At 47.0% G+C, this 23856-nt stretch overlaps 1 long non-coding RNA gene across 2 annotated transcripts in view; it reads right to left on the bottom strand.

Moving 5' to 3' along the window:
• Positions 1-8780: 8780 nt before the first annotated feature.
• Positions 8781-23856, bottom strand: part of LOC135397265 (uncharacterized) — a 44098-nt gene continuing 29022 nt past the window's right edge. For both annotated transcript variants that reach the window (XR_010423622.1, XR_010423623.1), the window contains exon 3: positions 8781-8828. This is a non-coding gene — a long non-coding RNA (uncharacterized LOC135397265). The remainder of the gene's footprint in view (positions 8829-23856) is intronic.

Raw genomic sequence — 23856 nt, 5'->3', positions numbered from 1 at the left:
GCGCGACGACGATAACGTTCGACTTCCTCTAGTGTGCGTATGGTGGTTCTGTTCGGCTGTACTAGTAGGTGAGTAACGAATGCGGAAGTATTTCGAGGTTTAGTATGGTTTAGTATTTATGCAGCGTCACGCGTATTTCGAGGTTTAGTATGGTTTAGTATTTATGCAGCGTCACGCGTATTTCGGCCCCTCCTTCGGCAGCAACGGTAGTGCACTGTGCCGCATGCCGTTTCCCTGCATTCCCGGCTGCACGTCGCTTACGTTCATTTCCTTTAGCGACCGCGTCCGCTTCTCCCGCAGCAATGGCGGCAAATCTGCGATCTCTATACTTGCCCGTATGCTTGCAATGCACGGCGCATTGCTTACACTGTAACTCCGGGGTATAGGACGATATTGACGACCTTACATGAAACGACTGTGCCGACACTATAGTGTCAGCAGGTCGCAAGCGCTCTACAATAAAGGGACAGATGAAAGAGGTTTGTGTTGTGTTTGTCTGTTTGCTTGTTCCTGCCTCAGAAGAATTACTTTCCGAGAATAAACTAAGCTGTGAAACCAACGATCCACAATATGATGTCAGCCACTTAAAATGAATCAGGCGTCTGGCTTATCGTGTTGTAGGGACCATGCTGCTACGATAGTTCACTATCGTAAAGACCATTCAATCTGCTAAATCTTCGCAAGCCGAAACGTTTCTTATTAGAGAGTTTTAGTACATCGTACGCTATCGCCTTTGCGTACGTAAGGAATGGCGTTGCTGGTTCTGCGCACGCCCATAACACAAAGAGCTTCGCGCAGTGCGCAGAACCACCAACGCTATCTGTTACGTACGCCATCGCTTTTGCGTACGATGTACTAAAACTCTCTATTATCCCAGGCGCGCAATCAAGAAACAACGGGGAGATAGCGCATAACAAAATGAAATCGCCCCTCTCCACTGACGCTACGTTTCACCGAGGCATAAAAGTGCGTTAAAGAAGCATTTAAAACCCATCGCATCACACATCCTAATTCCATCACGCAACCTGACAGGCACCGCTGCCTAAGCAGAGCAAAGTACACGCATGCCTCACGCTCATCTAGCTTGTCGCGTACAATCTAGGTTCCCGGTCTCTATACTGTTTGCATAGTATCAAGGAGGCGACGGCTTCCTGCGGAGGATCAATAACACGTCCTATAATAGCGGCATATCACGACAGGAACAGCACGGTGAAGGAAAATTGAGGGGGACAATAGCTGTAAAGGTGGCAAACTGCAAAAATTGGCTAGAAAGGCTGTCGTACATGTATAATCACCACGCTGCACAAGGTGTTAAAAAGGTGATTGAAATGGTGTTTCGCTCAGCAGCCGGAGACGCGCAAACAGTGTACCCTGCAGTTCTTATTCTTATTCAATTTATTTCATTTCCAAAACATACAGAAATGAGGTCCAGGTACCCAAAAGGCGGAGCCTGACGAGGTACCTGGACCGACAAACAGTAATGCATACAGACATATACATAAACAGTCGGCGGATATCTGTCCGCCAGTACAGTGTCCATTGCAACGTGATTATGCAGTAGTAACATCGATAACATTTTTCTACATATACAGTACAAGTACTCCACTGTTCGTGGACAATCATCTATCATCTAGATGGTACACACAAAAGAGAAAAAAGAAATACAGCGCTGTGCAAAGTGTCCTTTAGCCAAAGGTACACGCAACCATACTAAGGTTTACCACTTTAAAATAGCTTAATATTATAATTAACATCTAAATATGAGCAGAAGAGTCCTCTAAACTGTGCCTGTGTGTACTCAGGCTTTACAAAATTTGCAAATTTGTTTAAAAATTGAGGCACTAGATAGGCCATGGAATGATACCCGTAATGGTTGGTTCGCGCACATGGCGTTGTATAATTCCTGAAGTGCCTTAGCCCATACGTCGTGGTTTTAGTTGTAAGGTTTATACGATTTTCCTTAACTTCTTTATGAATATGAATTCCGAGTTTTAAAGTGAACATTTGTTTAACAGTAAGAATGTGAGCGGCGGAAGAGAGGTCTGGAGAAGGAGTAAAGAAGTCGGCATTTGTTAGAAAACGTATTGCTCTTCTCTGGAGTATGTGTAATTTTCCTAGGTTATTTGTTGACGTGTTGCCCCATACTAACAGGCAGTAGGAGAGTTTGGAATGGACAAGTGCGTAATAAATATTGCTCATGAGCCACCTTGGCAGTGCTCTTCTAATGCGACTGATGGCACCGATTACCTTGGATAGTTGTTTTGTAAGGTGATCAACATGCGTATTCCATAATAAATTCTCGTGAAACCATACGCCGAGGAATTTTATCTCAGAAACCTGTTCTAAGGGAATCGCATTAACACTTAGCGAGAACGTCGGATCGGAGACCTTGTTGATAGATCGAAATATTATGAATTTCGTCTTGCTGACATTTACCCTTAATCCATTTGCTGCTAGCCTCCCGGAAAGGTGTTCTAGATAACTGTTTATCAACGTGGCAAGGTGTGACAGGCTATGGTGGGAAAAAAAAGATGTTAGTATCGTCGGCATACAAAATTATATCTGGTGTGTTAGGAATGGAGACGATGTCATTGATGTAAAGAGGGAATAAGAGTGGACCCAGAATAGATCCCTGGGGTACCACGTACTTTATTAAAACCTTATTAGATTCCTAACCACGAAGCTTGACGTATTGGAAGCGCTCAGACAGATAGCTTTTTATTAATTCGTGCATCTACCCGCGTAAATTATAGGAATAACATTTTCGCAGTAAAATATCATGCTGTATCGAGTCAAACGTCTTCCTCAGGTCCAGGAATATGCCTACAGTATACCGCTTATCTTCTATATTTTCCACAATCTTGTCTCTGATTCTCATTAATGCGGTTTCAGTGGATTTCCCCTTCTGAAATCCATATTGTGCGTTTGTTATTATGTTATGTTTCAAAAGGAATCTGGTGAGTCTATCATTTATTATTTTCTCCACCACTTTCGAAAAGAGTGGCAAAACGGATATTGGGCGGTAGTTATTGAAGTCATTTCCATCTCCTCCTTTGCAAATTAGTTCAATTACATCACTGCACAGCGAGGAACACAATATATCGATGACTAATTGCGAGAGGATAAAGATGAAACATTGATGTGACTGTGCTGTTTCTGCCCTTCACCCTTCCATTTTCTCATGGAAGAAAACAAACTTAATCATATGAGCTGCAGACGGAGATGCCACACCAACACAAATACAGCCGGGTTCGTTCACCCAGCAGTGATCTGGATTTGATTTAGGGGTAAGGGCGATGGATGTTTAAAGCAAAACATGGAGACGGTAGTTTCACATATCTGGATCCTGCTGCTGTGTAACATTCAATGCTGACTGCTCAGCAACCCCTTGGAGTTGATGGAGAAAAATTCGATTTTGAAGATAAAAAGAAGAGGTAAATAAAGAGAGAAAATCACTGTCGCACGAGTGCGCTACATTATAAGGCGATGAAACTGGGCAAGTTCCGCTTTGCCCAACTGGGGTCCCTAAGCTTTATAGCTTGGTATCCACCACAATGTCCCCGAATTATTTGATTAAAGTGCGGAACGCCTGTTGCCTACCATGTGGGTGCAACATCCCTAGAATTTTGACGGCACTGAAAGGCCGGTTGTCCAGTGCTGCCATCTCCGATCGTATAAGAGGCGACTGTCTTCAGACTCACGTCCACAGACAACTAGGATGTGCGCCACGTCCTCCATAACTCCACCCACAGAGCATTTAGGGGAGAATGCTTTCCCGATAGCGACCAGTCATTGTAGGGACATTCGGCCGAAAGAGATGTAACAGTGTCCTCTTTAGACCGGAATAGTGAACGCGGGAAACTTTTGTCTTGGTCTATCTGATAAACTGATGACGTGCTTGACGAAGTGTTTCCACTAAACCAGAACTCCTTGCGCATGCACGCAGAAAAAAAAAATAAAAGGACAGCATTACCTGTAGACTCGGTAGTGCGTTTGAAACGTGTCCTGCTGTTCGTAACGTGGTGCTGTGTCCTATTGTTTTCCTTCCAGCCTCTTATGACGTTTCTTTTTACAAAATTGTTGTCCTATACCTGATCCTCCTGAGATTGAACTAACTAAAGCCGCTAATTAATATCATTTTCTTAATGACTTGAGGCTCAAACCTTCTTCACATGAAAGCACGTGCCACTTCTGCGTGATCCTTAGAGTTGGCACCTGCAACACCCGCTTTCTCCGTCCATTATACGAGAGTTGCACACACTACTGGACACCTTTCCATCATCATCACTTTTCTCATCCCTTCCACAAGCGGAATGGGGCGCTGTACCGCCATAACGGCGGAGAATGACCCACCACATCATCTCATTTATGTGTGTGTCTGACAGGTGAGTGGATACATCCCACCCTATCTACATTAGTAGGGCAGATGTCTGGCATTACTAGTCGCGTAACGTCTAAGTTTCACATTTTGCGCCAGCGTGCGTTTGTTAAAAGATATTTTTGCATTGTTATACTCCCGCAAAGCTGTCTGCACCATTCCTATCGAATCAACCTCCGTGTATGACGTTAAAATAACCGTGTAAATACAGTGCGTTCATTCAATGTGTCGCTTCGCCTTTTTCCGTTGTGTTTTTCTCTCTCTCTGGTTCACGGGTTACCGTTATGGATCTGCCATTGACACACCTGCATCGCATATGGTGCTGGCGGTGACGCCGCTGTTTTAATGAATGCCCTAGCGGACTCGAAGTTAATTACGAAATTACAGACACAGATGTATAAACGCCCGCATTCAATTGCACTCGCTTCGAGGGAAATCACACTCCACCGACATTTCCACTGTCGCATGCGTGCGCATGAGCTTTCGTGCTTCAGGAGCGCAATGTAACGTGAAAGGCGTGAAAGGTCGAAGTTAGCTGAGGAAAGTCTCGCCACATTCCGCATAGATTATTACAACAGCCAACTGATTCGCAAATATAATGCGCCGGCGTGTCTCAGAACCTCATGAATAGATAAAGTTACGAGAGGCGCGAAAGAACTATTACTTATTTACTGCGAAGCGGCGGATGCAGTGGCAGAAGCGAGGGACGCAGGTTGGAGCTCGTGTTGTCATTTAACAATGATTTAACAAGCAAGGCTCTCAACCTAGCACCAACACGTCCATAGGCTGGGAATGAACCAAACAAAAAATAGTGTATTATTCAAATTGCGAACACAGCCGGCTATTGTTCTTGTACAGCTTGAATTGGTAATATTCTCGAAAAGGCGGAAGGACAGGGGTGCTGCAATGCTTTGACTGCTTTGGCGAACGTCAGCACAGGACGACCAGTTTCCGCGGGTGACGTCACATGGCCGGTGTGGGCAAAACAAATTAACAGAGAGTCCGGGACAGTGAGAATAATTTGACACAGTTTGCCAGAAATTACGATTCGACAACACCTGAATCAATCTGCAATTACATACGGCAATTGGGGTGTCGCGTTCGTGTGGTTGCCCACACAACAATGGCGTCTTCTGTTTGTAAACGGAAAGAGGCCTATTAGCGTGTTTCTTCGGGCTGTCGAACGCTGTATCGCGTAATATTGACTTTTGAAGGGACAACATTTTGAGGAAACCTTGTGTTTGTGATGACCCATACAGGCGATGCTTAGCATCGCTGGCACTACATTTGTGCTGTTAAAATTTGCCAGGGCATCTGCATGCAGAGGCGTCGTGCTGATATTGAAACTCGCCTGGGATGTGGTAAGGTTGCGGAGACGAAATGTGCCTTGGTTGGCCCAAAACAGCTAGTAACTAGTGGCTTCTGAAGTATTTCTTCCGCATATGGTGCCACTTGAACAATAGTCATGTGTCATGCGCGCCTATATGCTTGGTCTCAAAGGGCCATGTGATTATACAGACAGATATTTTTCTTGGCAAATATCAATAAATTATGCTGTACATCTCTGTGAGAGTTCGCACTACAATGGTGCACATTTGTGGGCTTTGGATGGAAAACTGGCGAAATATTCCAACAGCACCACTCATATACGCAAATTCGGTGTAGAGATACAAAACACAGCGAGATATTTGAACGAGGGCGCTCTGCCTCGTTCACATCTCTCGGTGTTTTTTCTTTTTCTGTCTTTTGTTGCGCCTGTCGCCCCAACATGATACAAATTTGGCCAACGCAGCGTCCGCGAATGTTGAGATCTACCGGCAATATACAGACAAAGGTGGGGACAATGTAGCGATCCCTGGTTTACCCCCTAAAGTTTTTGGGGTCACGGTTTCGAGTGCGTCTATAATAGCATTCAGAATGTGCCGGCTTCTGAATAAAGGTTATACACCAATGCGTAAATTGGATGTTTACTTCAACGGGACGTGAGAAATGAGACCGCATCTGTATTAGATTTGAATCACGTCTACGACATTCAGGAGTTACGAGTTACGACATTAGAGAGCAATGGACGACATTGGATTATCGCAATTCAAAGTACCCCTGCCTGCCTGTAAGGCGGCCTGAATGGATGTTAGAACTTATCAGAGTATTCATCGCAGCTAATACGCGGTGCCAATGTTCTTATTGTTTCAATGGTAAATTTTAGAGAGCGTGCAGCTTTGACCGTTGCTTTCGCTGCTGGCGATTAACGTAAATATGTCAAGGCGTACGCTTATAGTCCAGCAACAGGATGCTCAAAGATGCTCTGCACATATCAATTTAATGAGTTTTAGGCGATATCCTAAAAGAAGAAATACTTGCCTTGTGCAAGGATAAGCTATAAGCTGGACTCGCTGAAGAAGTATGGTATCTGTCTGAGAAATAGAGAGCCCCAAATTGGAATGCTACAATAAAGTTCATAACAGTACCTATCAGTGAAAAATAGTAATAAGTCACTATCTTAAACTAATCGCGGCAACGTATTCCTTGAATTACACCTTCTTTCAACGTTTGAAACGTAGTGCTATATACAGGGAACAGTACGGGCAGTATTTTCGTTACCGTTTTCTTTTTCGTTTCGGGAACATTTTCGTTTCCGTTATTCGTTTCCGGTAATGAGATGCTTGATGGGGAGCTATGAACGTACATCACGTTCAACACTGTAGGCACTACGCTAGCGCCGTTTTTATTTGTTTTAAAGTATGGCGGCCCGTGCACTGGGCACATGAGCGTCAATGTCTCTCTCTCTCTCTCTCTTTTTCCTGATGCTCTTGTTTTTAATGTCTTGCAATGCACACGGTATGTTTCTGTTTATTTGCACAAATGAGTTCCCTGGCTCATAGGTATAGAGGCACTGTGCAGGAAAGTACGCATGTGAACAGCTAGATAGGAAAATGTGTCCTGAGGAGACCTGCAGAACTACAGGATGGCTTTCAGAGGGCCTAGGTCACCCGTATACACCAGGACCTTCAGAATGCGCTTTGGTGGTAGTACAGGTTGGGACAAAAGTTTACGGAACACGCGAGCGACGTACTCTTTCTTCGGTGCGACACCCTAGCGGCTGCCGAAAGCGGGTGAGTCCACTGTTTCGGCGGGATGAAAGGGCGTGCTGTTAGCGACACACGGTAGTAGTCCCGGTGTGGCTTGTGCGTGCCTGGGAAGTGGAAGCTACATCTGTGTGGCGCTAACAGCGTACCTTTCCACGCCTCTGAAACAGTGGACTCACCCGCTTCCGGCAGCCGCTAGGGTGTCGCACCGAAGAAAGAGTACGTCGCTCTCGTGTTCCGTAAACTTTTGCCCAACCTGTACCTACCGAACCTAGACCTTCCCTTCCATCTGGGAGATGCGTGAAAGCTCTGACTGCTAATGCGCATGCGCCCGTCCGGAGACTTGCGCAACACCAAGTTCACAGAATCAGATGATCGTAAAAAAGAAAAAGAAAGAAAACGGCATAGCACGGAGCAGGAGCGCGGTCCTGGCCAGGGGCCTGCTTGGGCTCTTCTAGTCGTTTTGACCATGGGCATGGGCACCGGGCTGGAGGGGGAATTTTCATAACTACATAAATGCCGACACCCTTGTCGTCTTGAGTGACGCCTCATAAAGTGGACCTCTGCCACCTTTTATCTGAATGAGTTTCTTGAGGAGCAAGGATGACAGGTTCCTGAACGACAGGCGGCTGATGATCACGTGCTCGCTTTCCCTGTGTTTCAGGGTTTTGATTCAGAGTGTGTAATTGCTATGCAACTTTTGCATAGGAGCAGGTAGCACCCATGGTGGGTTGCTGAAAGCTCCAAGGTTTACTTTATTTTACTAATTTACTAACTCACTCACTCACTATCTATGTTCTCAGGACTGAACGTGCACTGGTACTCAGATTACTGTGCAAAGTATTGACAATTACATCTACAAACGCATGAAAGGAAAGCAATAAAAAATGTGCCCACGTGTCGAAGGTGCACTTGTGTGGCACCTTGTACTTGTACGCAGTCACATTCCCTTTTTGTATATACAGCCATTACCGGAATTTGAATACAGAATATCATTTTCGTTTCCGTTTCTGTTTCCGGTAATAGTGGTGCATGATATCCGTTTCTGTTTCCAATACCGTTACCGGCCCCAATTCCGGTAATATACCATTGCCGTTTCCGTTACCATTACAGTTACTGTTCCCTGCTGCCAGCAGTAGAGATACCACTACGCAATGGCGACAGCAGAATACTCAATGGCGCATTCGTATCGGATACAGCAATCATTAAGCTTTAATACTACACTCACAGATACACAAAACGACAAAGGAATAATCACCTCGTCATGTAGAGAAGCAAATATATATCTGCAGCCCTCAGATTTCTTCTTTCTCACACTCTCTCTCTCTCTCTCTTTCTCTCTCCTGGGAGCTTTGGTTGAAAACCTGCGCAAAATAATTCCGCTTGAAGAAAGGAGTTCACTACGTTAAGGTGAGGGTCAGCTGGTACTGATGATGGAACTGCCGATATATCGGAAAACGAATTTCGTGAGCATTTGAATCGGGCGCTTTAATTGGGATGACGTTGGTGCAAATAGTACAGCTCGTGCGTTAATAATAGCCCGAATGAAGAGGGGGGGGGGGTATGTTTAATGGTGAAAAAAAAAGGAAAGGGAAAGGTTAGCCGTACCTAGAGGCTTGCTATACCCAAAAACAAAGACAAACAAAGACACGAAGAAGGAGGAGAAGAAGAAACAAGCACACAAAAGAAGAATGAAGGGAGGGAAGGCCACTTTTGATTGATTGATTTTTAAAAGAAAAAAATGGAGATGTTAGTCTCGAGCCACTCGGGACTGGCTACTCCAGTAGGCGTTATTAAGAAAAGAAAGGGAAACCACACAGAAACTATAGAAAGGGAAGGCCACATTTACCGTGTATCATAACGTACGCTTCCACCGCTTCCTTGGCGTGGTAATCGACTCGGACTTGCGCTGGGCTCGGCACATTAAACACCTTGAAACTAAAGTGCAGCGATGGCTCCCCGCAATTCAACATCTTTCTCGCTCAGGATGGGGCTGTGATCAGCGTTCCCTGCTCGCGGTTCACGCGGCATTGGTGAGGGCGACTGTGCTTTACAGCCTTCCTATTCTGCACAGGATATCAACCACTTCATTAAATACACTTCGGTCCCTGTTTGCTCGAAGCCTTCGTCGATGCCTCGGAGTTCCAAGAATGGCTGAAACACGGCAAGTACTGGCTGAAGCTGGTGAGCTCCCGATTGAGGTTCTCCGTGAACGTGAAACGGCTCGGCACTTCCTCCGGTTGCGTGCTCACATTCCCCGCCACCCGCTCCTCAGGAAAATTCGATACCGCCCTGAAAGCAACTTCTATCGAGTAGCGCAGAGGACACGCCAGACTCTCACTGGCTTCATAACTAAGGACACTATACCGCCGGAAGCCCCCTGGTCTCTACCGGTACTGCCCACTTTTGTACGAATTCCAAACCTTCTGGAAAGAAGAGATCAGGTCCCGCCTCAAGTCCTCCGAGCCCATTTTCATGCTCTGGTAGACGCGAAGTTTTCTACGTTTACGGCAGCATATACCGATGGCGCATCCCGAAACAACAAGTCCGCCTCAGCATTCGTCATACCATCCGAAGGCGTAGTGCACGGAAGACGCCTTTCACATCCAACCTCCTCCACAGCTGCGGAACTCTATGCTATTCTTTTCTTTCTACAACACATCGCTGATTTTACACCGCGGGAATGGGCAGTCTTCACAGACTCCAAATCTGCACTTCAAGCAATTGAAAATTCCGGCATACGAGGCCCATCCGCACCCCTAGTCACAGATGTGTTAATGGCTTACTACACTATCTACGCAGCAGGCCACAGGCTAGTTCTCCAGTGGGTTCCATCCCATTGTGGTGTCGTGGGGAACGAGCAGGCCGACAGCGCCGCAGAAGCAGCACTCTCGTATCGGAAACGGACCAGCATTGTTCTGCTGAGAGGAGACCGCCGTCGAATTCTCCGACGCCTAGTGACACCCCTGGCTTCCCGCCAATGGACAACCGACATTCTTCCACCCTCTATGTTGAGCAGAGTTGATCCAACGCTCGCTTTCCGCATGCCACGAAACACCTCTCGTCATGATGCTGCATTAATCCACCGAATGCGCCTCGATGTGGCCTTTACAGCTCAGTGGCGTTACCGCTTGCGACAACTTGACTCTCCCACCTGCTGCCACTGTGGTGTTCTTGAGGATCTGGAGCATATTCTTCTTCATTGCTCCCACTACCAACCTTCCCGAACCACACTCTCCGAGTCTCTTCGTCAGCTGGACTCTCGCCCCTTCTCCCTATCGAAATTCCTTGGTCCCTGGCCTACTCCAGTCCAGCAACGCTCTGCGCTCAAAGCTCATCTGACATTTCTGGACACCATCGGACTTCGATCGTTATTGTGAAGGGGCTCGTTATTTTATTCCCCATTTTCCCACCAGCAATGGGGTAGAGTATCGCCTGTGGCGATGAAGCTCCCCAGTCTCCAAAGCCAAAATAAAGTTGTTGTATCACAACGTAGAGCTTTCGCTACAGCTAGATGTGTCCAGTATGCTTTGTTCACTGTCCCTGTTTTTTTGTGTAAAGTCGCCAACAGTCAGTCATGAGCCAACCGTGTACAAGAGTAGTGCGACATCCCAGTGTTTCGTTTCTTGCTCCTATCATTACCATCATTGCTCACAACAGGAGAAGAGGGTAGTCACTTCACTTGATCACTTGACACTCATTGGGGTATCTGAAACAGCAACTCGAGCATGGAAAACTAAATGGGCGCATTCTGGTGTAGCACGGCGGTCACTGAAGGGCGGCAGGTACAAAGAATAAATCACGTCAGTACATTATGATCCAACAAGACAAGAATGGGATGTTATTTCTGACGTGTCGATTGTAGAAAGCGTTCCCTATTGAAGAGCGCAGGAGTCTCATTTACGAGGCGTCCCCCGGACATTTTTGAGTCGAGCGCTATTTCCACAGGGCGCTTCGTCCCCGCTCGAACTCTTGTGTCAACAATGGGGAAGTGGACCTTTCCCGTTGTCGTTTATCATTCTTGGGCCGCTCATCCCAGATGAGAAAGGAAACCGCTTTGCCGTCATGGCAGTCTTTCTACCATTCTGCGCACACTCTTGCCCTCGAGAAACGGACACGATTCTATTCACGTGCTTCCAAAATGCGACAGCATGCGACTTGCATAACTCTAAAGGTTAAGACCGGCTATAAATTAAAACGCCTACTCATATGGTATCAGACGACCGTTGTCAAGAAAGTAATCAAATAGATAAATAAATAAGAACACGATATAAAACTGATTTCTTTTCAATGTAGAACAAGTTGAACATTTTGACTCACTTGTTTATATTCTTTGAATACCTTAACTACGTCGGCTAAAATCTTGGCAGAGTTTTCGAACACCTGTCACGACGTTTCAGAATTTTAGCGGCCACCGCCACAGTTCCGAGTTTCATCTCCAATTCATTTGGATCGTCACATTCAATACAAGGCCGAACGCCTACAGCGAATTAGTACTGTAGTAGCGGTACATCGTTACTCGCATAGGCGCGGACATGCACTCATTTGTGCTATTTGCTTCGCCGAGTCGATGATATATTATTCGGCCTGACGTTTCTTTTTTATTTCTCTTTCCTTCTGAAACGACAGGTCACACGACAGAAACTGGAGGTGAATGGATAAGAATGTTCAACGGTTGAAATATGGCAGTCACCGAAAAAGCCAGACAGCAGCGGGATTCGCACAACGCACCTCTCGATTGCAGTTCCTTTCCATCACTGTCCAACGCTACATTTTTGGGGGTCTATTCTTCAGTCACCATTGCGCATGAAGTTCCGGACTGTCGACTCTAGGACTTTCTAGGCTTTCATTCCCGTCAATGGGCATCTATAGAAGACAACACTGTGTTCAAAAAGTCGCCGAGTATCTCAATCGAGCAATCTTAACGACATTTCTAGTAACGCTGGCGTCAAATAAAACACGGTGTGCATCTAAAGAAACGTGTTCGTTGCAAGGCTGTACGTAAGTGAAAGGTGTGTACGTAATTCAACCGCATCGGACATAAGAATAGCTACAATTACAATACATAGAGCTTCAGACTTCTACCAACGGCCGACAAGTTCGAGAAGCCACGACATTTTAGACAAAAAGTCGGTCTGACTTCGTGGAAAGAGTCGTAGCTAATGAGGAAACGCGAAAATAGAACGAGACCAGACATTCAATTTCGCTGACGTCTCAGGCGCATATTACTGCTTTACGTAACTCGCCTTTGTTTCCCAACACGTGGTCTCATATCTGCAACTCCTTTACCTCGAAAGCAGGGCACAAAAGTACGTAGTCTTCCGAGAATAAGCCAATGTCTATGACAGCATTTTCGCTCCTACGTCGCTCATTCTTTATGAGTAGGGTCGAAGGCAATATTATGCATGGCGGTTTTTGAAAACATGTCAACAAAAATATATAGGCAAACATGGCTGCTAGCGAACTAAGATTTCGATTCTTTATTTTTTTTTCTTCTTCTAAGCCTTGCAACAGTCACATTGGAGATACGCTTAAGCGTAGTAGCAAGTAGGTGCGTGATCCTCACGAACCATCGCATTAAAGCTTCTATGGAAAAACGTAGAAATGCCGGATTGCTCCAGGCCCAGAAGAACTTTCAGATTTAAAGTGTCAGGAGTGATCCTGCGTAAAGCTAAGCGCAAAAATACTACAAAAGCCGGGAGACGACATGACTAGACAAAAAAGTTGAGAACACCGCCTTAACATAACAAAATAACAAGTTTACTCAGACGTTTCGTCCGTCATGCGACGGACATCATCAGCGCCAAACTGAATGAGAGGTTACAAAACCGGTCGCTATTTAAGGAGATGGGAGTATTGTTCGGGAAGGGGGCCACGGTTTTTGTTACAAACCAAGGGGTTTGTACCCCTTCCCGAACAATACTCCCATCTCCTTAAATAGCGACCGGTTTTGTAATTTCTCATTCAGTTTGGCACTGATAATGTCCGTCGCATGACGGTCGAAACGTCTGAGTAAACTTGTTACTTTGTTATGTTAAGTCGGAGTTCTCAACTTTTTTGTCTAGTAAAGCTAAGAGTAAACAGGATATTGGCCCTTCATATGTAGCGCACAGCGTAGAGGATGTGCTCAGTGTCCGCTAGTGAACCTAAGATCCTGTTTGTGGCGGAAAAACGTCGTAAATGCGGATTTTCAGCTTGGTCACGGAAAATCACGGATCTGGCACTTCGAAACGAGAATTCGCAAGTTTTCATTTTTTATAGTTTGGGCGCTGAGGGGACTGAATTTCATTTGTCCTTGCGGACGAAAATACTGCTGCACACTTCGCCATTAGTCCTGGATTTCCTGGGTTTCCTCAGACGCTTTCAGACATATGTCGGCACAGTTCCTCTAGAAGTCGGCCCAGGACGCACATTCCCCCAGGGCGTGAGTCGTGACGTTGCCCACATACGTGAGGCCGACAACGGCAAGCCCTATCACCACCACCTAGTCCTGGATTAACCCTTCTCTACAGTTTCTGGAAAATCGTAGCCGCAAATCGTAAACTCAGAAGAGAACACTAGCATATTTTTCGCTATTGCACAAGATGACATGCATGGAGACTAACTGATGCGATGCGGAGCAAGAGAATATATTTGCTTCTACACAAGCGAAACCAACCGTACATTTGCTGTGGTCTCTCTTCAAATCTGCGTACGCGGTGTGTGTATATGTGTGTATATGTGTGTATATGTGTGTGTGGGGGGGGGGGGGCAAAACGGAGCCAGCAGGGTGAGAGCGCCTTTATTAACGCGGTCTGCGTTGGTGGACCGTGTCCCCCAATACGGCCGAACGGTCGCGGGGCAGTATTGCTTCCAGTGCTGCTCCTGGAAATTTTTTTTGTAATCTTTCGACAGGATCTCGTTCAGCAAGCTCGCGTGCTCTCTCCAATCGCGATACCCATGCTTCAAGTACCAATTTTCGAGTTGGCTGACACAGGGCGGAGATTCAGCAAATTAGAAATTTTGTTCTGCGTCCGACGCCAACGTCTCAAGGAACAAACCTGTAGCCGGGTTGCCAAAGCTGTACCTCAAGAATGTGACGTTGTGAGAAGTTACGTAGAAATTATGAGAACAGGAGAGCGGAACATTTTGATGCTTCGTAGGAATGTGTGTCATTGACGGACACTGACATAATTAACAGCGCATATGAATCCCGAAAATATATAATCTGGTCTGCAGATTGGAGCCAGTCTTCATCGCAAGGGACGTCTCTGTTACGCTTCAATGTTATACCGTTCGCGTGAATGACCAGCGACAGGGTGAGATGATTATGCTGTCGTGGGACCTGTATTATGTAACATGCATACTCTTTTGCGAGCAATGTCCTCACGACCATACAAACAACTTGCAAGAACAACATAAATTTTGATTTAAAAATCTCTATCGAGGAAAAACGAACGCCCTGCAAAGCAGTATTAAAGCGACAATGAGGTACATGTTCCCCGAAGCGCGATAAGAACAATAAATTATTACTCAAGAGCTTCCAATTCGTTCTTTCTATTCTATGTTCTGAATGCCTCTCATGCTACTTTCCTCATTACATCTCATTTCATGCACTTTTAGGTATTAAAGGAGCATGGAAGGCACTTGGAACATCTTTTTTTTTACCACGTGATATGAACATACTGCTTTCAGGAACCATCACACAAAATATTTCCTTGGGGAAGTGCTGATTGCCTGAGAAAATAGTTCACAAGAATGCGCGCAGCGGCGGCGATCTCGCTCATGGCTCTGGCGTGTGGTGACATCAAGTCAGTCAGCGTTTTTTATTGACTGGCGAGAACCGTCTGCTAGCGAGAACGACCCGTCGAGACGCTGGAGGAACGGTGCGAAATGCACCGTTTGCAAGAAAAAAAGAGGGCGTGCTCCTCACTATTGAATGACGTGGCACTATGACTGACACACGTGACACACACCATGACACTATGACTGACATGAAGTCGCAGAGTGGCAGGCGAGGGAAGCAGTTTTCCTGACCCGCGAAATTTAAAGCTCTCTTGCGCACCAGGATTTGCGCGCCGCTGTCATACTTTTGTTCGAATATACAGGGCGTTTCACCTAACGTGAAAAAATTTGTAGTAAAAATCTACTTGTCTGAACACTACGGGGTCCGCGTTATTTATCTCGGGACAGATTTTGCCATTACTTCCGAGCACTTTTACCAAATTTAATGCGCGAGAAATTGAATTTTCCCAATTGATCTCCGAAACTTGCCAAGTTAACCACACATCCTTTTTTTAAAAAACAGAAACAGAAAGCGCACGTCGAATCTACCCCCATTGTAACCACAAAATACATTCCCTAGTATACTTTGGGGCCAGCGGCATGGCCGAGCGGGTTAGGGCGGGTTAAGGCAACCCGCGCGTTGGTGGTAGCCAGGTCGTGCTGAAGACTGGGTGGTGGCGAGTTCGAATCACCCCCTAGAGTCAGCCCTGGACGCATACACCCCCCCGTCCCCTACTCCTTCCTGTCGTCCTCTCTCCATCTGTCCACATCTGTACGCCGCTCATAGCCACTGTTGCTTTGCGGCGCTAACACGGAATAAAAATAAATACTACTTTGAGAACAACTGGAAAAAGATTGCGAAAACTTCCTTTCCGAGGCACGCAAATTGTCGCTGGAGCTGTGTTCTCGGTCGATGCTGCTGAAGAAAAAACGATCACACGGTAACCCGCTCTTTCCTGTTTCCTTCTCGCTCTTCTTTCATATAACTTTGCGTCGCAACCGTGCTGCCGTTATCAGCAGAAGCTTCGAAAGGGACACGTGAAAGGGCGGGTACATCGCCTTCTTGCTTCACTTCTTTCGGAGATCTTAGCCCCGCCGCCATTTTGCGCGCCTGGAAAGGCCGGTTTTCGCAATTTTTTTTGTCGACTACTATTGTAGAGCGAATGTATCTTGCAATATCATTCCCAGAATTGCGGGACACCTACTCTTAAAGTTGGCTTAACCTGCGAACTCGATGCCCTCCATTGAAGCTATACATTCCGTCTGCTTTCCATAAAATATCCATTAGTACTGAGGCGTGACCGCAGAAGGTTCCTCGATTGTCCGCAAGTAGATTGGTAGCTCGAGACCGTCACACTTTTTTTCCTGAGAGACTTATTTTCGCTGTGTTGGCTTCATGGCAGAATACACTGGCGTGTCTTAATCCTGTAATTACGTCAAAACCAGGGCTTCCCCAAAAAGCGTCCACATTGGACATGCCTTGCTGCCTTGGCATGCCTGGCATTGGACGCACAAGACTGGCCTGTCTTGTGCGCCCTGCAACTTTATGCGCAGTTGCAGGAGGTCCTAATTTTTTTCCCACGACGAAAAAAGTACACGATAGGCTTACGATGGCTTTCAGAGTATTTCTAACCAAATTCTTCGCGCTGCGTTGTTGCGTTGCTGGTCTCGTGGTATAGTGAGCGCGTTGTGGATTTGCGTTCTTGGGTTCAATCCTTGGGTTCAATCCTAAGGGGATTTGTACAAGGTCGCACATCTTAACAAACGCACAGTAAGAAAGAGTATATGAGCAACATTCGATGGCAAGTCACTCCATTTTGGATGGGGCACTGTATAGGTGAATATAAGAAATATTCTGTTGAGCCTAATGCGGGTTCAACTTCTTCAATTATGTTCTGGTTCAATTTAAATACGTTGTGAACACGGCTAGAAACAAAAAGTGTGACAGTCCTAAATATGAAGAACCCGAAAGTGCAACAATGCATGTTTTTGCTGAGCTGAGAGGACATGCCTTCGTTTGAAAAATACACACAATCTTAGAATTCAGGTACACTTGCTCATAAAATTGGTCGTCCACACCTGGAAGTATGGATTAGTTCATGCCTGTCCCTGTAGAAGCAGAGCGGCTGAACATTCGCCAATATGACTCTTTCGTTAACTAGCTTAACTTGCGTAGTTGCAGCTCCTGTGTGTCGGCGACAGCCCACCAGCTAGCGCATGCCTTAGAGCAGTTGTGTAGATTGCTCTGTCGCTGGACATTGGTACAGACGGCGCTGATCCGAAGCACGTTTTAACAACACGCCTTTCATGGTATGTGATGTCGAAAAAACACTTCAACGTGGGATGCTGTCTCCGGAGGTGTGGCATGTGATGTGACGGAACCTCCTCCGGACCGCAGCTCGGTGTCGATTCAAGTCGTGGAGAGCAGGTGATAGAATCGATGAGTTGTGCAATCCAGCTCGGGGGTCTGCTGTTGCGGATTACTGGCAGAATCATCCTACCGGTGACGGCTCGAAATTTGTGTGAGGGTAGACTTGGTCAAGACTCAGCGGAGAAGGCGAAGGCTTTAAGCGAGTGTGGTCAACAAGACTGCACTGAAATTGATGCCACCGACGTAGCCATAGAACAAATGCACTTGCCCATGCGCTCATGCGCGGCCCGAGTCCGTGTGTTTCGGAAAACGAAACTACCGTCGTCTTTTATTTTGTTGTGACTATTGGAGCGCTAGCCTCTACCATAGATGTATTGGGGTCTTTGAGATGAAAGTAAGATCCATACAGACAAGAATTTGGGACTCAAATGTAGTACCGGTTATCTTAATCAATCAGCTAATTGATTGCATTAATTCAATCAATTAATTACTGGAGAAAATCACCAAGTGTTGACGCGGTTTCTTTACTAGAGTTTTTTTTAAATAAAATAGAGGTTCCGGAAGCGTCCAGTAAAAACGGGCTTTTTATTTAATTAATGAGCGCATGCTAATTGCTATGCTCAGTAGAAAGAAATCTTTGAGATATGTAGATATCGCCACTTGTTTACGAATGATTCAACCGCAGGCCTTCATAAAACACCGTATAAGAGTTATGATAAGCGCCGAGAAACGTATGCTACCGCTTCATTCAAAGATAGGTGAAGACAGCGACATAACTGCGACCACATTGAAAAAGGACTCCCAGCAGCTGGCTCATTTTCTTATTTGCTTACTGCCGTGAGTGGTTACGTCGGGTACGTACTAAAAATAAGTGATCCCGTAAATGTAGCTACACTGGTACTGATAGACGAACAGCAGGTCTGCAATAGCGATCTCTGGACGTCCCTGTCTACTCTTTTTTAATTGCAATAGAAAATATTCCCGAGTACATCCGTTCATGTATATATTAATTTCCACTAAAGGTTACACTAAGGCCATAGCTGCCTTTGCATCATGAAATTGTTCACAAATAGACTATCTAAAGACAATCTATCTACCGTGGCGTCGCTCATGATCATAGTCGGCGCCACCAATTATTAATATTAAGATCGTGCCTTTCTCACGCGGACCAATCATTTCGCTTCACGAGCTTCTATAGCGCGATTTTTGATTTCGCAACGGCATTCAACCAACTGAATAGGCTTGATGCATGTTTCAATTCTGAGCCACGCGTTGCATTTTTTTTACCTGAGCCCGAGCTCTCGTGCGTGCCCCGCGTGCCCACAGTCTTATTGCCGTGCATATGACGTTAAAAGTTATCTTTCTTATCTCTCCTCCTCATCCCTCCCCGAATTTTTCCTCCTCCCATATCCTCGTGCAAATCTGTCAAGTCGGCTTTCTTGCATGGTTGTCTGCTATCCCGCGAAGCCGTCTTTCTGTGTCGTGTCCCTGAATTCTGGTCATGTAATGTTGTAAATCAGGCATGCGCTTTCTGCTTCCGTGAAAAGAAAAAAAGAAGAAGCACGTGAGGTTGATTTGGCAAATTTCGGAGTTCAGTTGGGAAACTTCAATTTCTCGCGAATTAAATTTTATAAAAATGCTCAAAGAACTTGGCAAAATCTTCCCCGAGATCAACAGCGTTGACCCCATAAGGTTCAGACAAGCAGAATTTTTCCTACGAATTTTTTTTTCGGGTTAGGTGAAACATTCTGTATATCCCAGGGCTCCTATTCCTAATTTTTATTCCTCCTGGCATACACAAACGTATATTTTTTTTAGTCCTTCCATGATCCTTTAACATTCCAGGTATGTCCTCCAGCTCCCTCTGTTCGTCAATACAATTATTCACCTTTCGTTGTTCTGAGTGTGAGATGCCTGTTACACCGCCACGGTTATCAGAGATATTTGTAATAGTAGCGGAACCCTAGTAATTTTTACACCTCGAAGCCGTCCCTAGGTCTTCATGGACGAGCATACACTGTTGTGCGGATTGCGGGCTACTTTGCTGTGCCGGCGGCAAAACTGCCGTTATGCCGTACATGGTTATGCTCCCAACACTCAGGTGGACCTAAAACCTTAAAACACGTGAGTAATGTGTGTGAGTGAGTTATTTTTTCTCCAACATCAACATGAGTAATGTTTTGCATGCATTTGTTAAGTGCCCCCCCCCCCCCCCTCTTTCTTCCTCCTTTGCTGAAGTCGTAGCAGATTCGATGGCTCGCTCTACAACGGTGCGCCGTGTCCCCATCGCCTTCTCAGCTATTGATGCAGCGAATGAACGGTTGCGTGCTATTCGTCGTCGGGCTGAATGAAAAGCTGTTCGTTCTGGTCTCCCGTGTCACATCGCTGAAGCGCGACTTATTCAGAAGGCCATACAGAGACACCTGACCAACCTCGCCAGAAACCGTTGGCGGCGCTTTGCGAGCTCTTTGTCTCCGCGGACGCCATTTTTCCGAATATGGAGCATACTCAGGCCACTCTCCACACCTGTTGCTCAACGGCGCCCTTTTCAAGCGCTCGCGCAAGCAACCGCACATTCGGAAGTCGACGTTGCAAACAAATATTGTGCCCGTCTAACGACAGCTTCGGGGGCGTCGGTGTCAGAGGGGTCGTCTGCTTGTGCCATCCCGGTCGTCCTGGAATCCTCACAGGAGGAATCTCTGGGTCTTCCGTTCTCCTTCATGGAGTCAGAGTCTGCCCTGAGGAAATCATCCCCTCACATCTCTCCTGGGCCTGACTGTATTACGTACAAGGCGCTCCAAAATCTACTCTTCCATGGCCGACACGCTCTCCTCAGGCTCTACAATGATTGCTGGCGGGATGGTGTTTTCCCAGCAGCATGGAAGCATGCGATGATAGTGCCGCTCCTGAAGCCAGGCAAGTCTCCGCAAGCCATTGATGCCTTCCGCCCAATCGCCCTCACCAGCAGTGTCGGGAAGATTATGGAACGGATGGTATCCGCACGACTGAACTGGTATTTTATTTTGAGAGCGCCCGATTTTTTCCTAAAGCCATGCCCTGCTTCCGGCAGGCGCGGTCTGCAATTGACAATGTCATCGACCTCGTCTCCTCTATCCAGCAAGCAAAGTCTGGTGGGCACCTAATGGCCGCTGTCTTCCTCGATGTGGCGACAGTGCTCTCCAGAATGCCGTTGTTGCATCGCTTCAAGAAGCTGGTGTGCGCGGCTGTACCCTTGCCTTGTTGCAAGCCTTCCTCTCCGACAGGTCACTGTTCGTACGCGCAGCAGAGGGTGACAGCGCCAACTACTCTGTGCATCGTGGAGTTCCACAGGGAAGCGTCCTCAGCCCGCTCCTGTTTAATGTCATCATGGCCACACCTCCCTTCTCTTCTGCATAAGCCTACCCAGATCACGATCTATGCTGATGACATTTGCATATGGACCTCTGCAACGCGCCGTGATGCCATCCAGCGGCGTCTGCAACATGCCTTAGACCTGATTGTGGCGTATCGTGCTGACCGCGAGTTGTCTGTCTCACCGGATAAGACAGTAGCTATGCCACTCACGCGCCGCTCTTTCCACAAATACCCCCTGCTGCTAGCTGGCTCTAGACTGAACTACGTATCGCACTGTCGGTACCTAGGCATAATCATTGATAAGGGACTGACATGGTTGCGGCAGATCAACTCTCTCTCTCTGGTAGCGCCCGCATCTACAGTAATGTGCTCCGGCACCTCTGCGGGTCCACCTGGGGCCCGTCCTGTGCTGACCTCGGCCGTGTGCATTGTTCCCTGTTGTTTGGCACTATGCGCTATAGCCTGCCTGTCCTGTATGGGATCTCCAGCACTCACGAGTGGGAGCTGCCCAATGTTCAGGCCAGAAGCCTCCGCCTTTTTTTGAGAGTGCCAAAGAATTCCGGAAACCTTGTCTGTTTTGGCGGAGGCACGGGAACCATCGATGCTTATTCTTCGCGATAGTGTCGCCTTACACGCGTTATCTTGCCCGCCATCCGGCTCATTAACTCTGTGACATTGCTCAACGTTATCCCGTATCTGCATTCGGTCAAGCTATTCTTCGTTTGCGTGGCAACATCCCCTCAGCTTCGGCAAGGGCTGCTTTGAGACACATCTCCTCGTGGGCGCCCAGGGCCTGGACGATCCTGATCGACAGTAAAGTGCCTCTGGAGGCGCTGGTCTCTTACTGTGCTGCAGTCATCTGTGACACCTACACCATGATCATCGCCCTGCACTCCGAACTTGTATCCCTGAGACACGGCATGGTATTCCGATGGATTACGAACCATGTCGGACTTTCTGCCAATGATCGTGCTGACGCTCTCCCTCGGCATGCCCATGACACTGAGCAGCCAACTGTCGTTCCGCTCTCTATGTGCCAGCTGAAAATCAGCCGCCTTATTGCCAACTGCACGCAGCTCTTTCAGCAAGAAGCTATACGCACCAAGGCCTTCCTTAAATCCATTGACCCGCTAATGACACATGCTGTGCCTAGAGTCACTAAATAAGCTTTGCTTCAGAGTATCGACGCTGCGCGAGCATGCGCCATCTTGTTTCCGCGCCACGGTAGCCACGCGAACTTCAGCGCACGATGCCATCTATCATGTTCCTTTCTGATATTCTATTCTATATAATGTTCCTTTCTCTCATCAAGTTTGACGGCCTTGAGCTCACCTTGACATCCTCGGGTAGCTCTGGTGGACAATACATGGATTATCGCACAACAATCATACACGCTTCTGTATCCCAATGCGAGCATTACGTTTGTCGTCTTTGATCCTCAACAGGGGATAATACCGGTGTCGTGCTGAAACAAGATGGCGCTCCTACTCTCTCTTGGGCCTCAGTGTCGGTACTCTGAAGCGAAGCTTATTTAGTGACTCTAGCTGTGCCTGGCCGCATCCCGCGCATCGAGAGTCGTTGCTTCATCGGCTGCGGCTGAATGTGGCACGAATTCCACTCCTCCTGTTTAAGATGAGCCAACTTCAATCACCTCTTTGCCCCACGTGTGATGTAGAAGCTGACGTGCAACACACACTTCTTGATTGATTGATTGATTGAAAGAAAGAAAAAAATGGGGATTGTAAAACACTTCTTGCTTGCCAGTGGTCCACCGGTCCAGTCTCCGGCGCCGTCTCACTCATCTAGGCTACCGAAACCTCCCCCCCCCCACTACCCTTGCGGTGCTACTTGGCCCTACTCAGCACGCTGCAGTCACGTCTGCGCTGACACTCTCTGATACCTCCTATATGACTGTCTTCACAACGATTAGTGAAGGAGCTGTCTTTTCCTGTATTCCTTCATAATTTTCTGTGTCTCTGCCGCTTTACCTCCCTTTTGTTGGTTTGTGTTTGCTTTTGGGAATAGCAAGCCTACACCCTGGCTAACCTTTCCCTTCTTTTTTTCTATCAGCATTAAACATACCCCCCGCCCCTTGTATAACATCCTCAACTGATCTCCTGAACAGAGTGGCTTGCTGAGCATCATTTAATGACATGAAGACCAGCGAAAACACGCCAGCATAGGAGGAGGGGGGGGGGGGGCAATGGCAGGATAGGCTCGCCGTTGTTGGCCGCACAGAAGTGGGCGTCGTCGAAAAAAAAAAACAAATCACAAAGAAAGAACGGGCGGATGGAGGAGGAGGAAGGATGGGGATGCGGTGAGGGTGCACGGGTTCGTCGGGGAGAGCAAAGTATTAGATGGGTCATTGAGCAAGGCCTGCCTTCTACAGAAAGAGAATGAGGTTTCTCGCTTTGGCGGAACGTTCGGCAGAGGAACCATCGGGGTAGAGGATGTCCGCTAGCGTGCCCAAGGTGGAGCGAGGGAGATGGGCTTCCCGCGTAGAATGGTATGCTCGGCAGTCTCGCAGGATGTGTTCGATTGTTTCGGGTTGTTGACAGTGGCCACAGCAGGCGTCCACCCTCGACCAGCATAAGAGGAAGGAGTAGTGTCCACCAGTGTGTGTCCACTGTCTAGTTCACTCCTTCCGCTTGTGCTCGCATCTTTTCGCTGGCTATCACGCACTTCACTTATGTCAGTTCATAATGCAAACAAGCGGCTTTCACGGCAAAGACGTTTGAACTCCGTCCAGATAAACGTTTTTGCTGATGAAATCTGGTGCGCACTGAAAGACATCTGAAATATGCCCAAATAATGAAAAGGCTTGAGGTCACTAAGAGCCGTACACAACATTTTGGCATAAAAATGTTTTTTCCGTGGGTTGGGGTTTGGGTGCAAGGTTGGGT

Source organism: Ornithodoros turicata, chromosome 1 (assembly GCF_037126465.1).
Source record: "Ornithodoros turicata isolate Travis chromosome 1, ASM3712646v1, whole genome shotgun sequence".
NCBI classification, from domain to species: domain Eukaryota; kingdom Metazoa; phylum Arthropoda; class Arachnida; order Ixodida; family Argasidae; genus Ornithodoros; species Ornithodoros turicata.
This window is presented reverse-complemented; position numbering and strand designations above follow the sequence as displayed.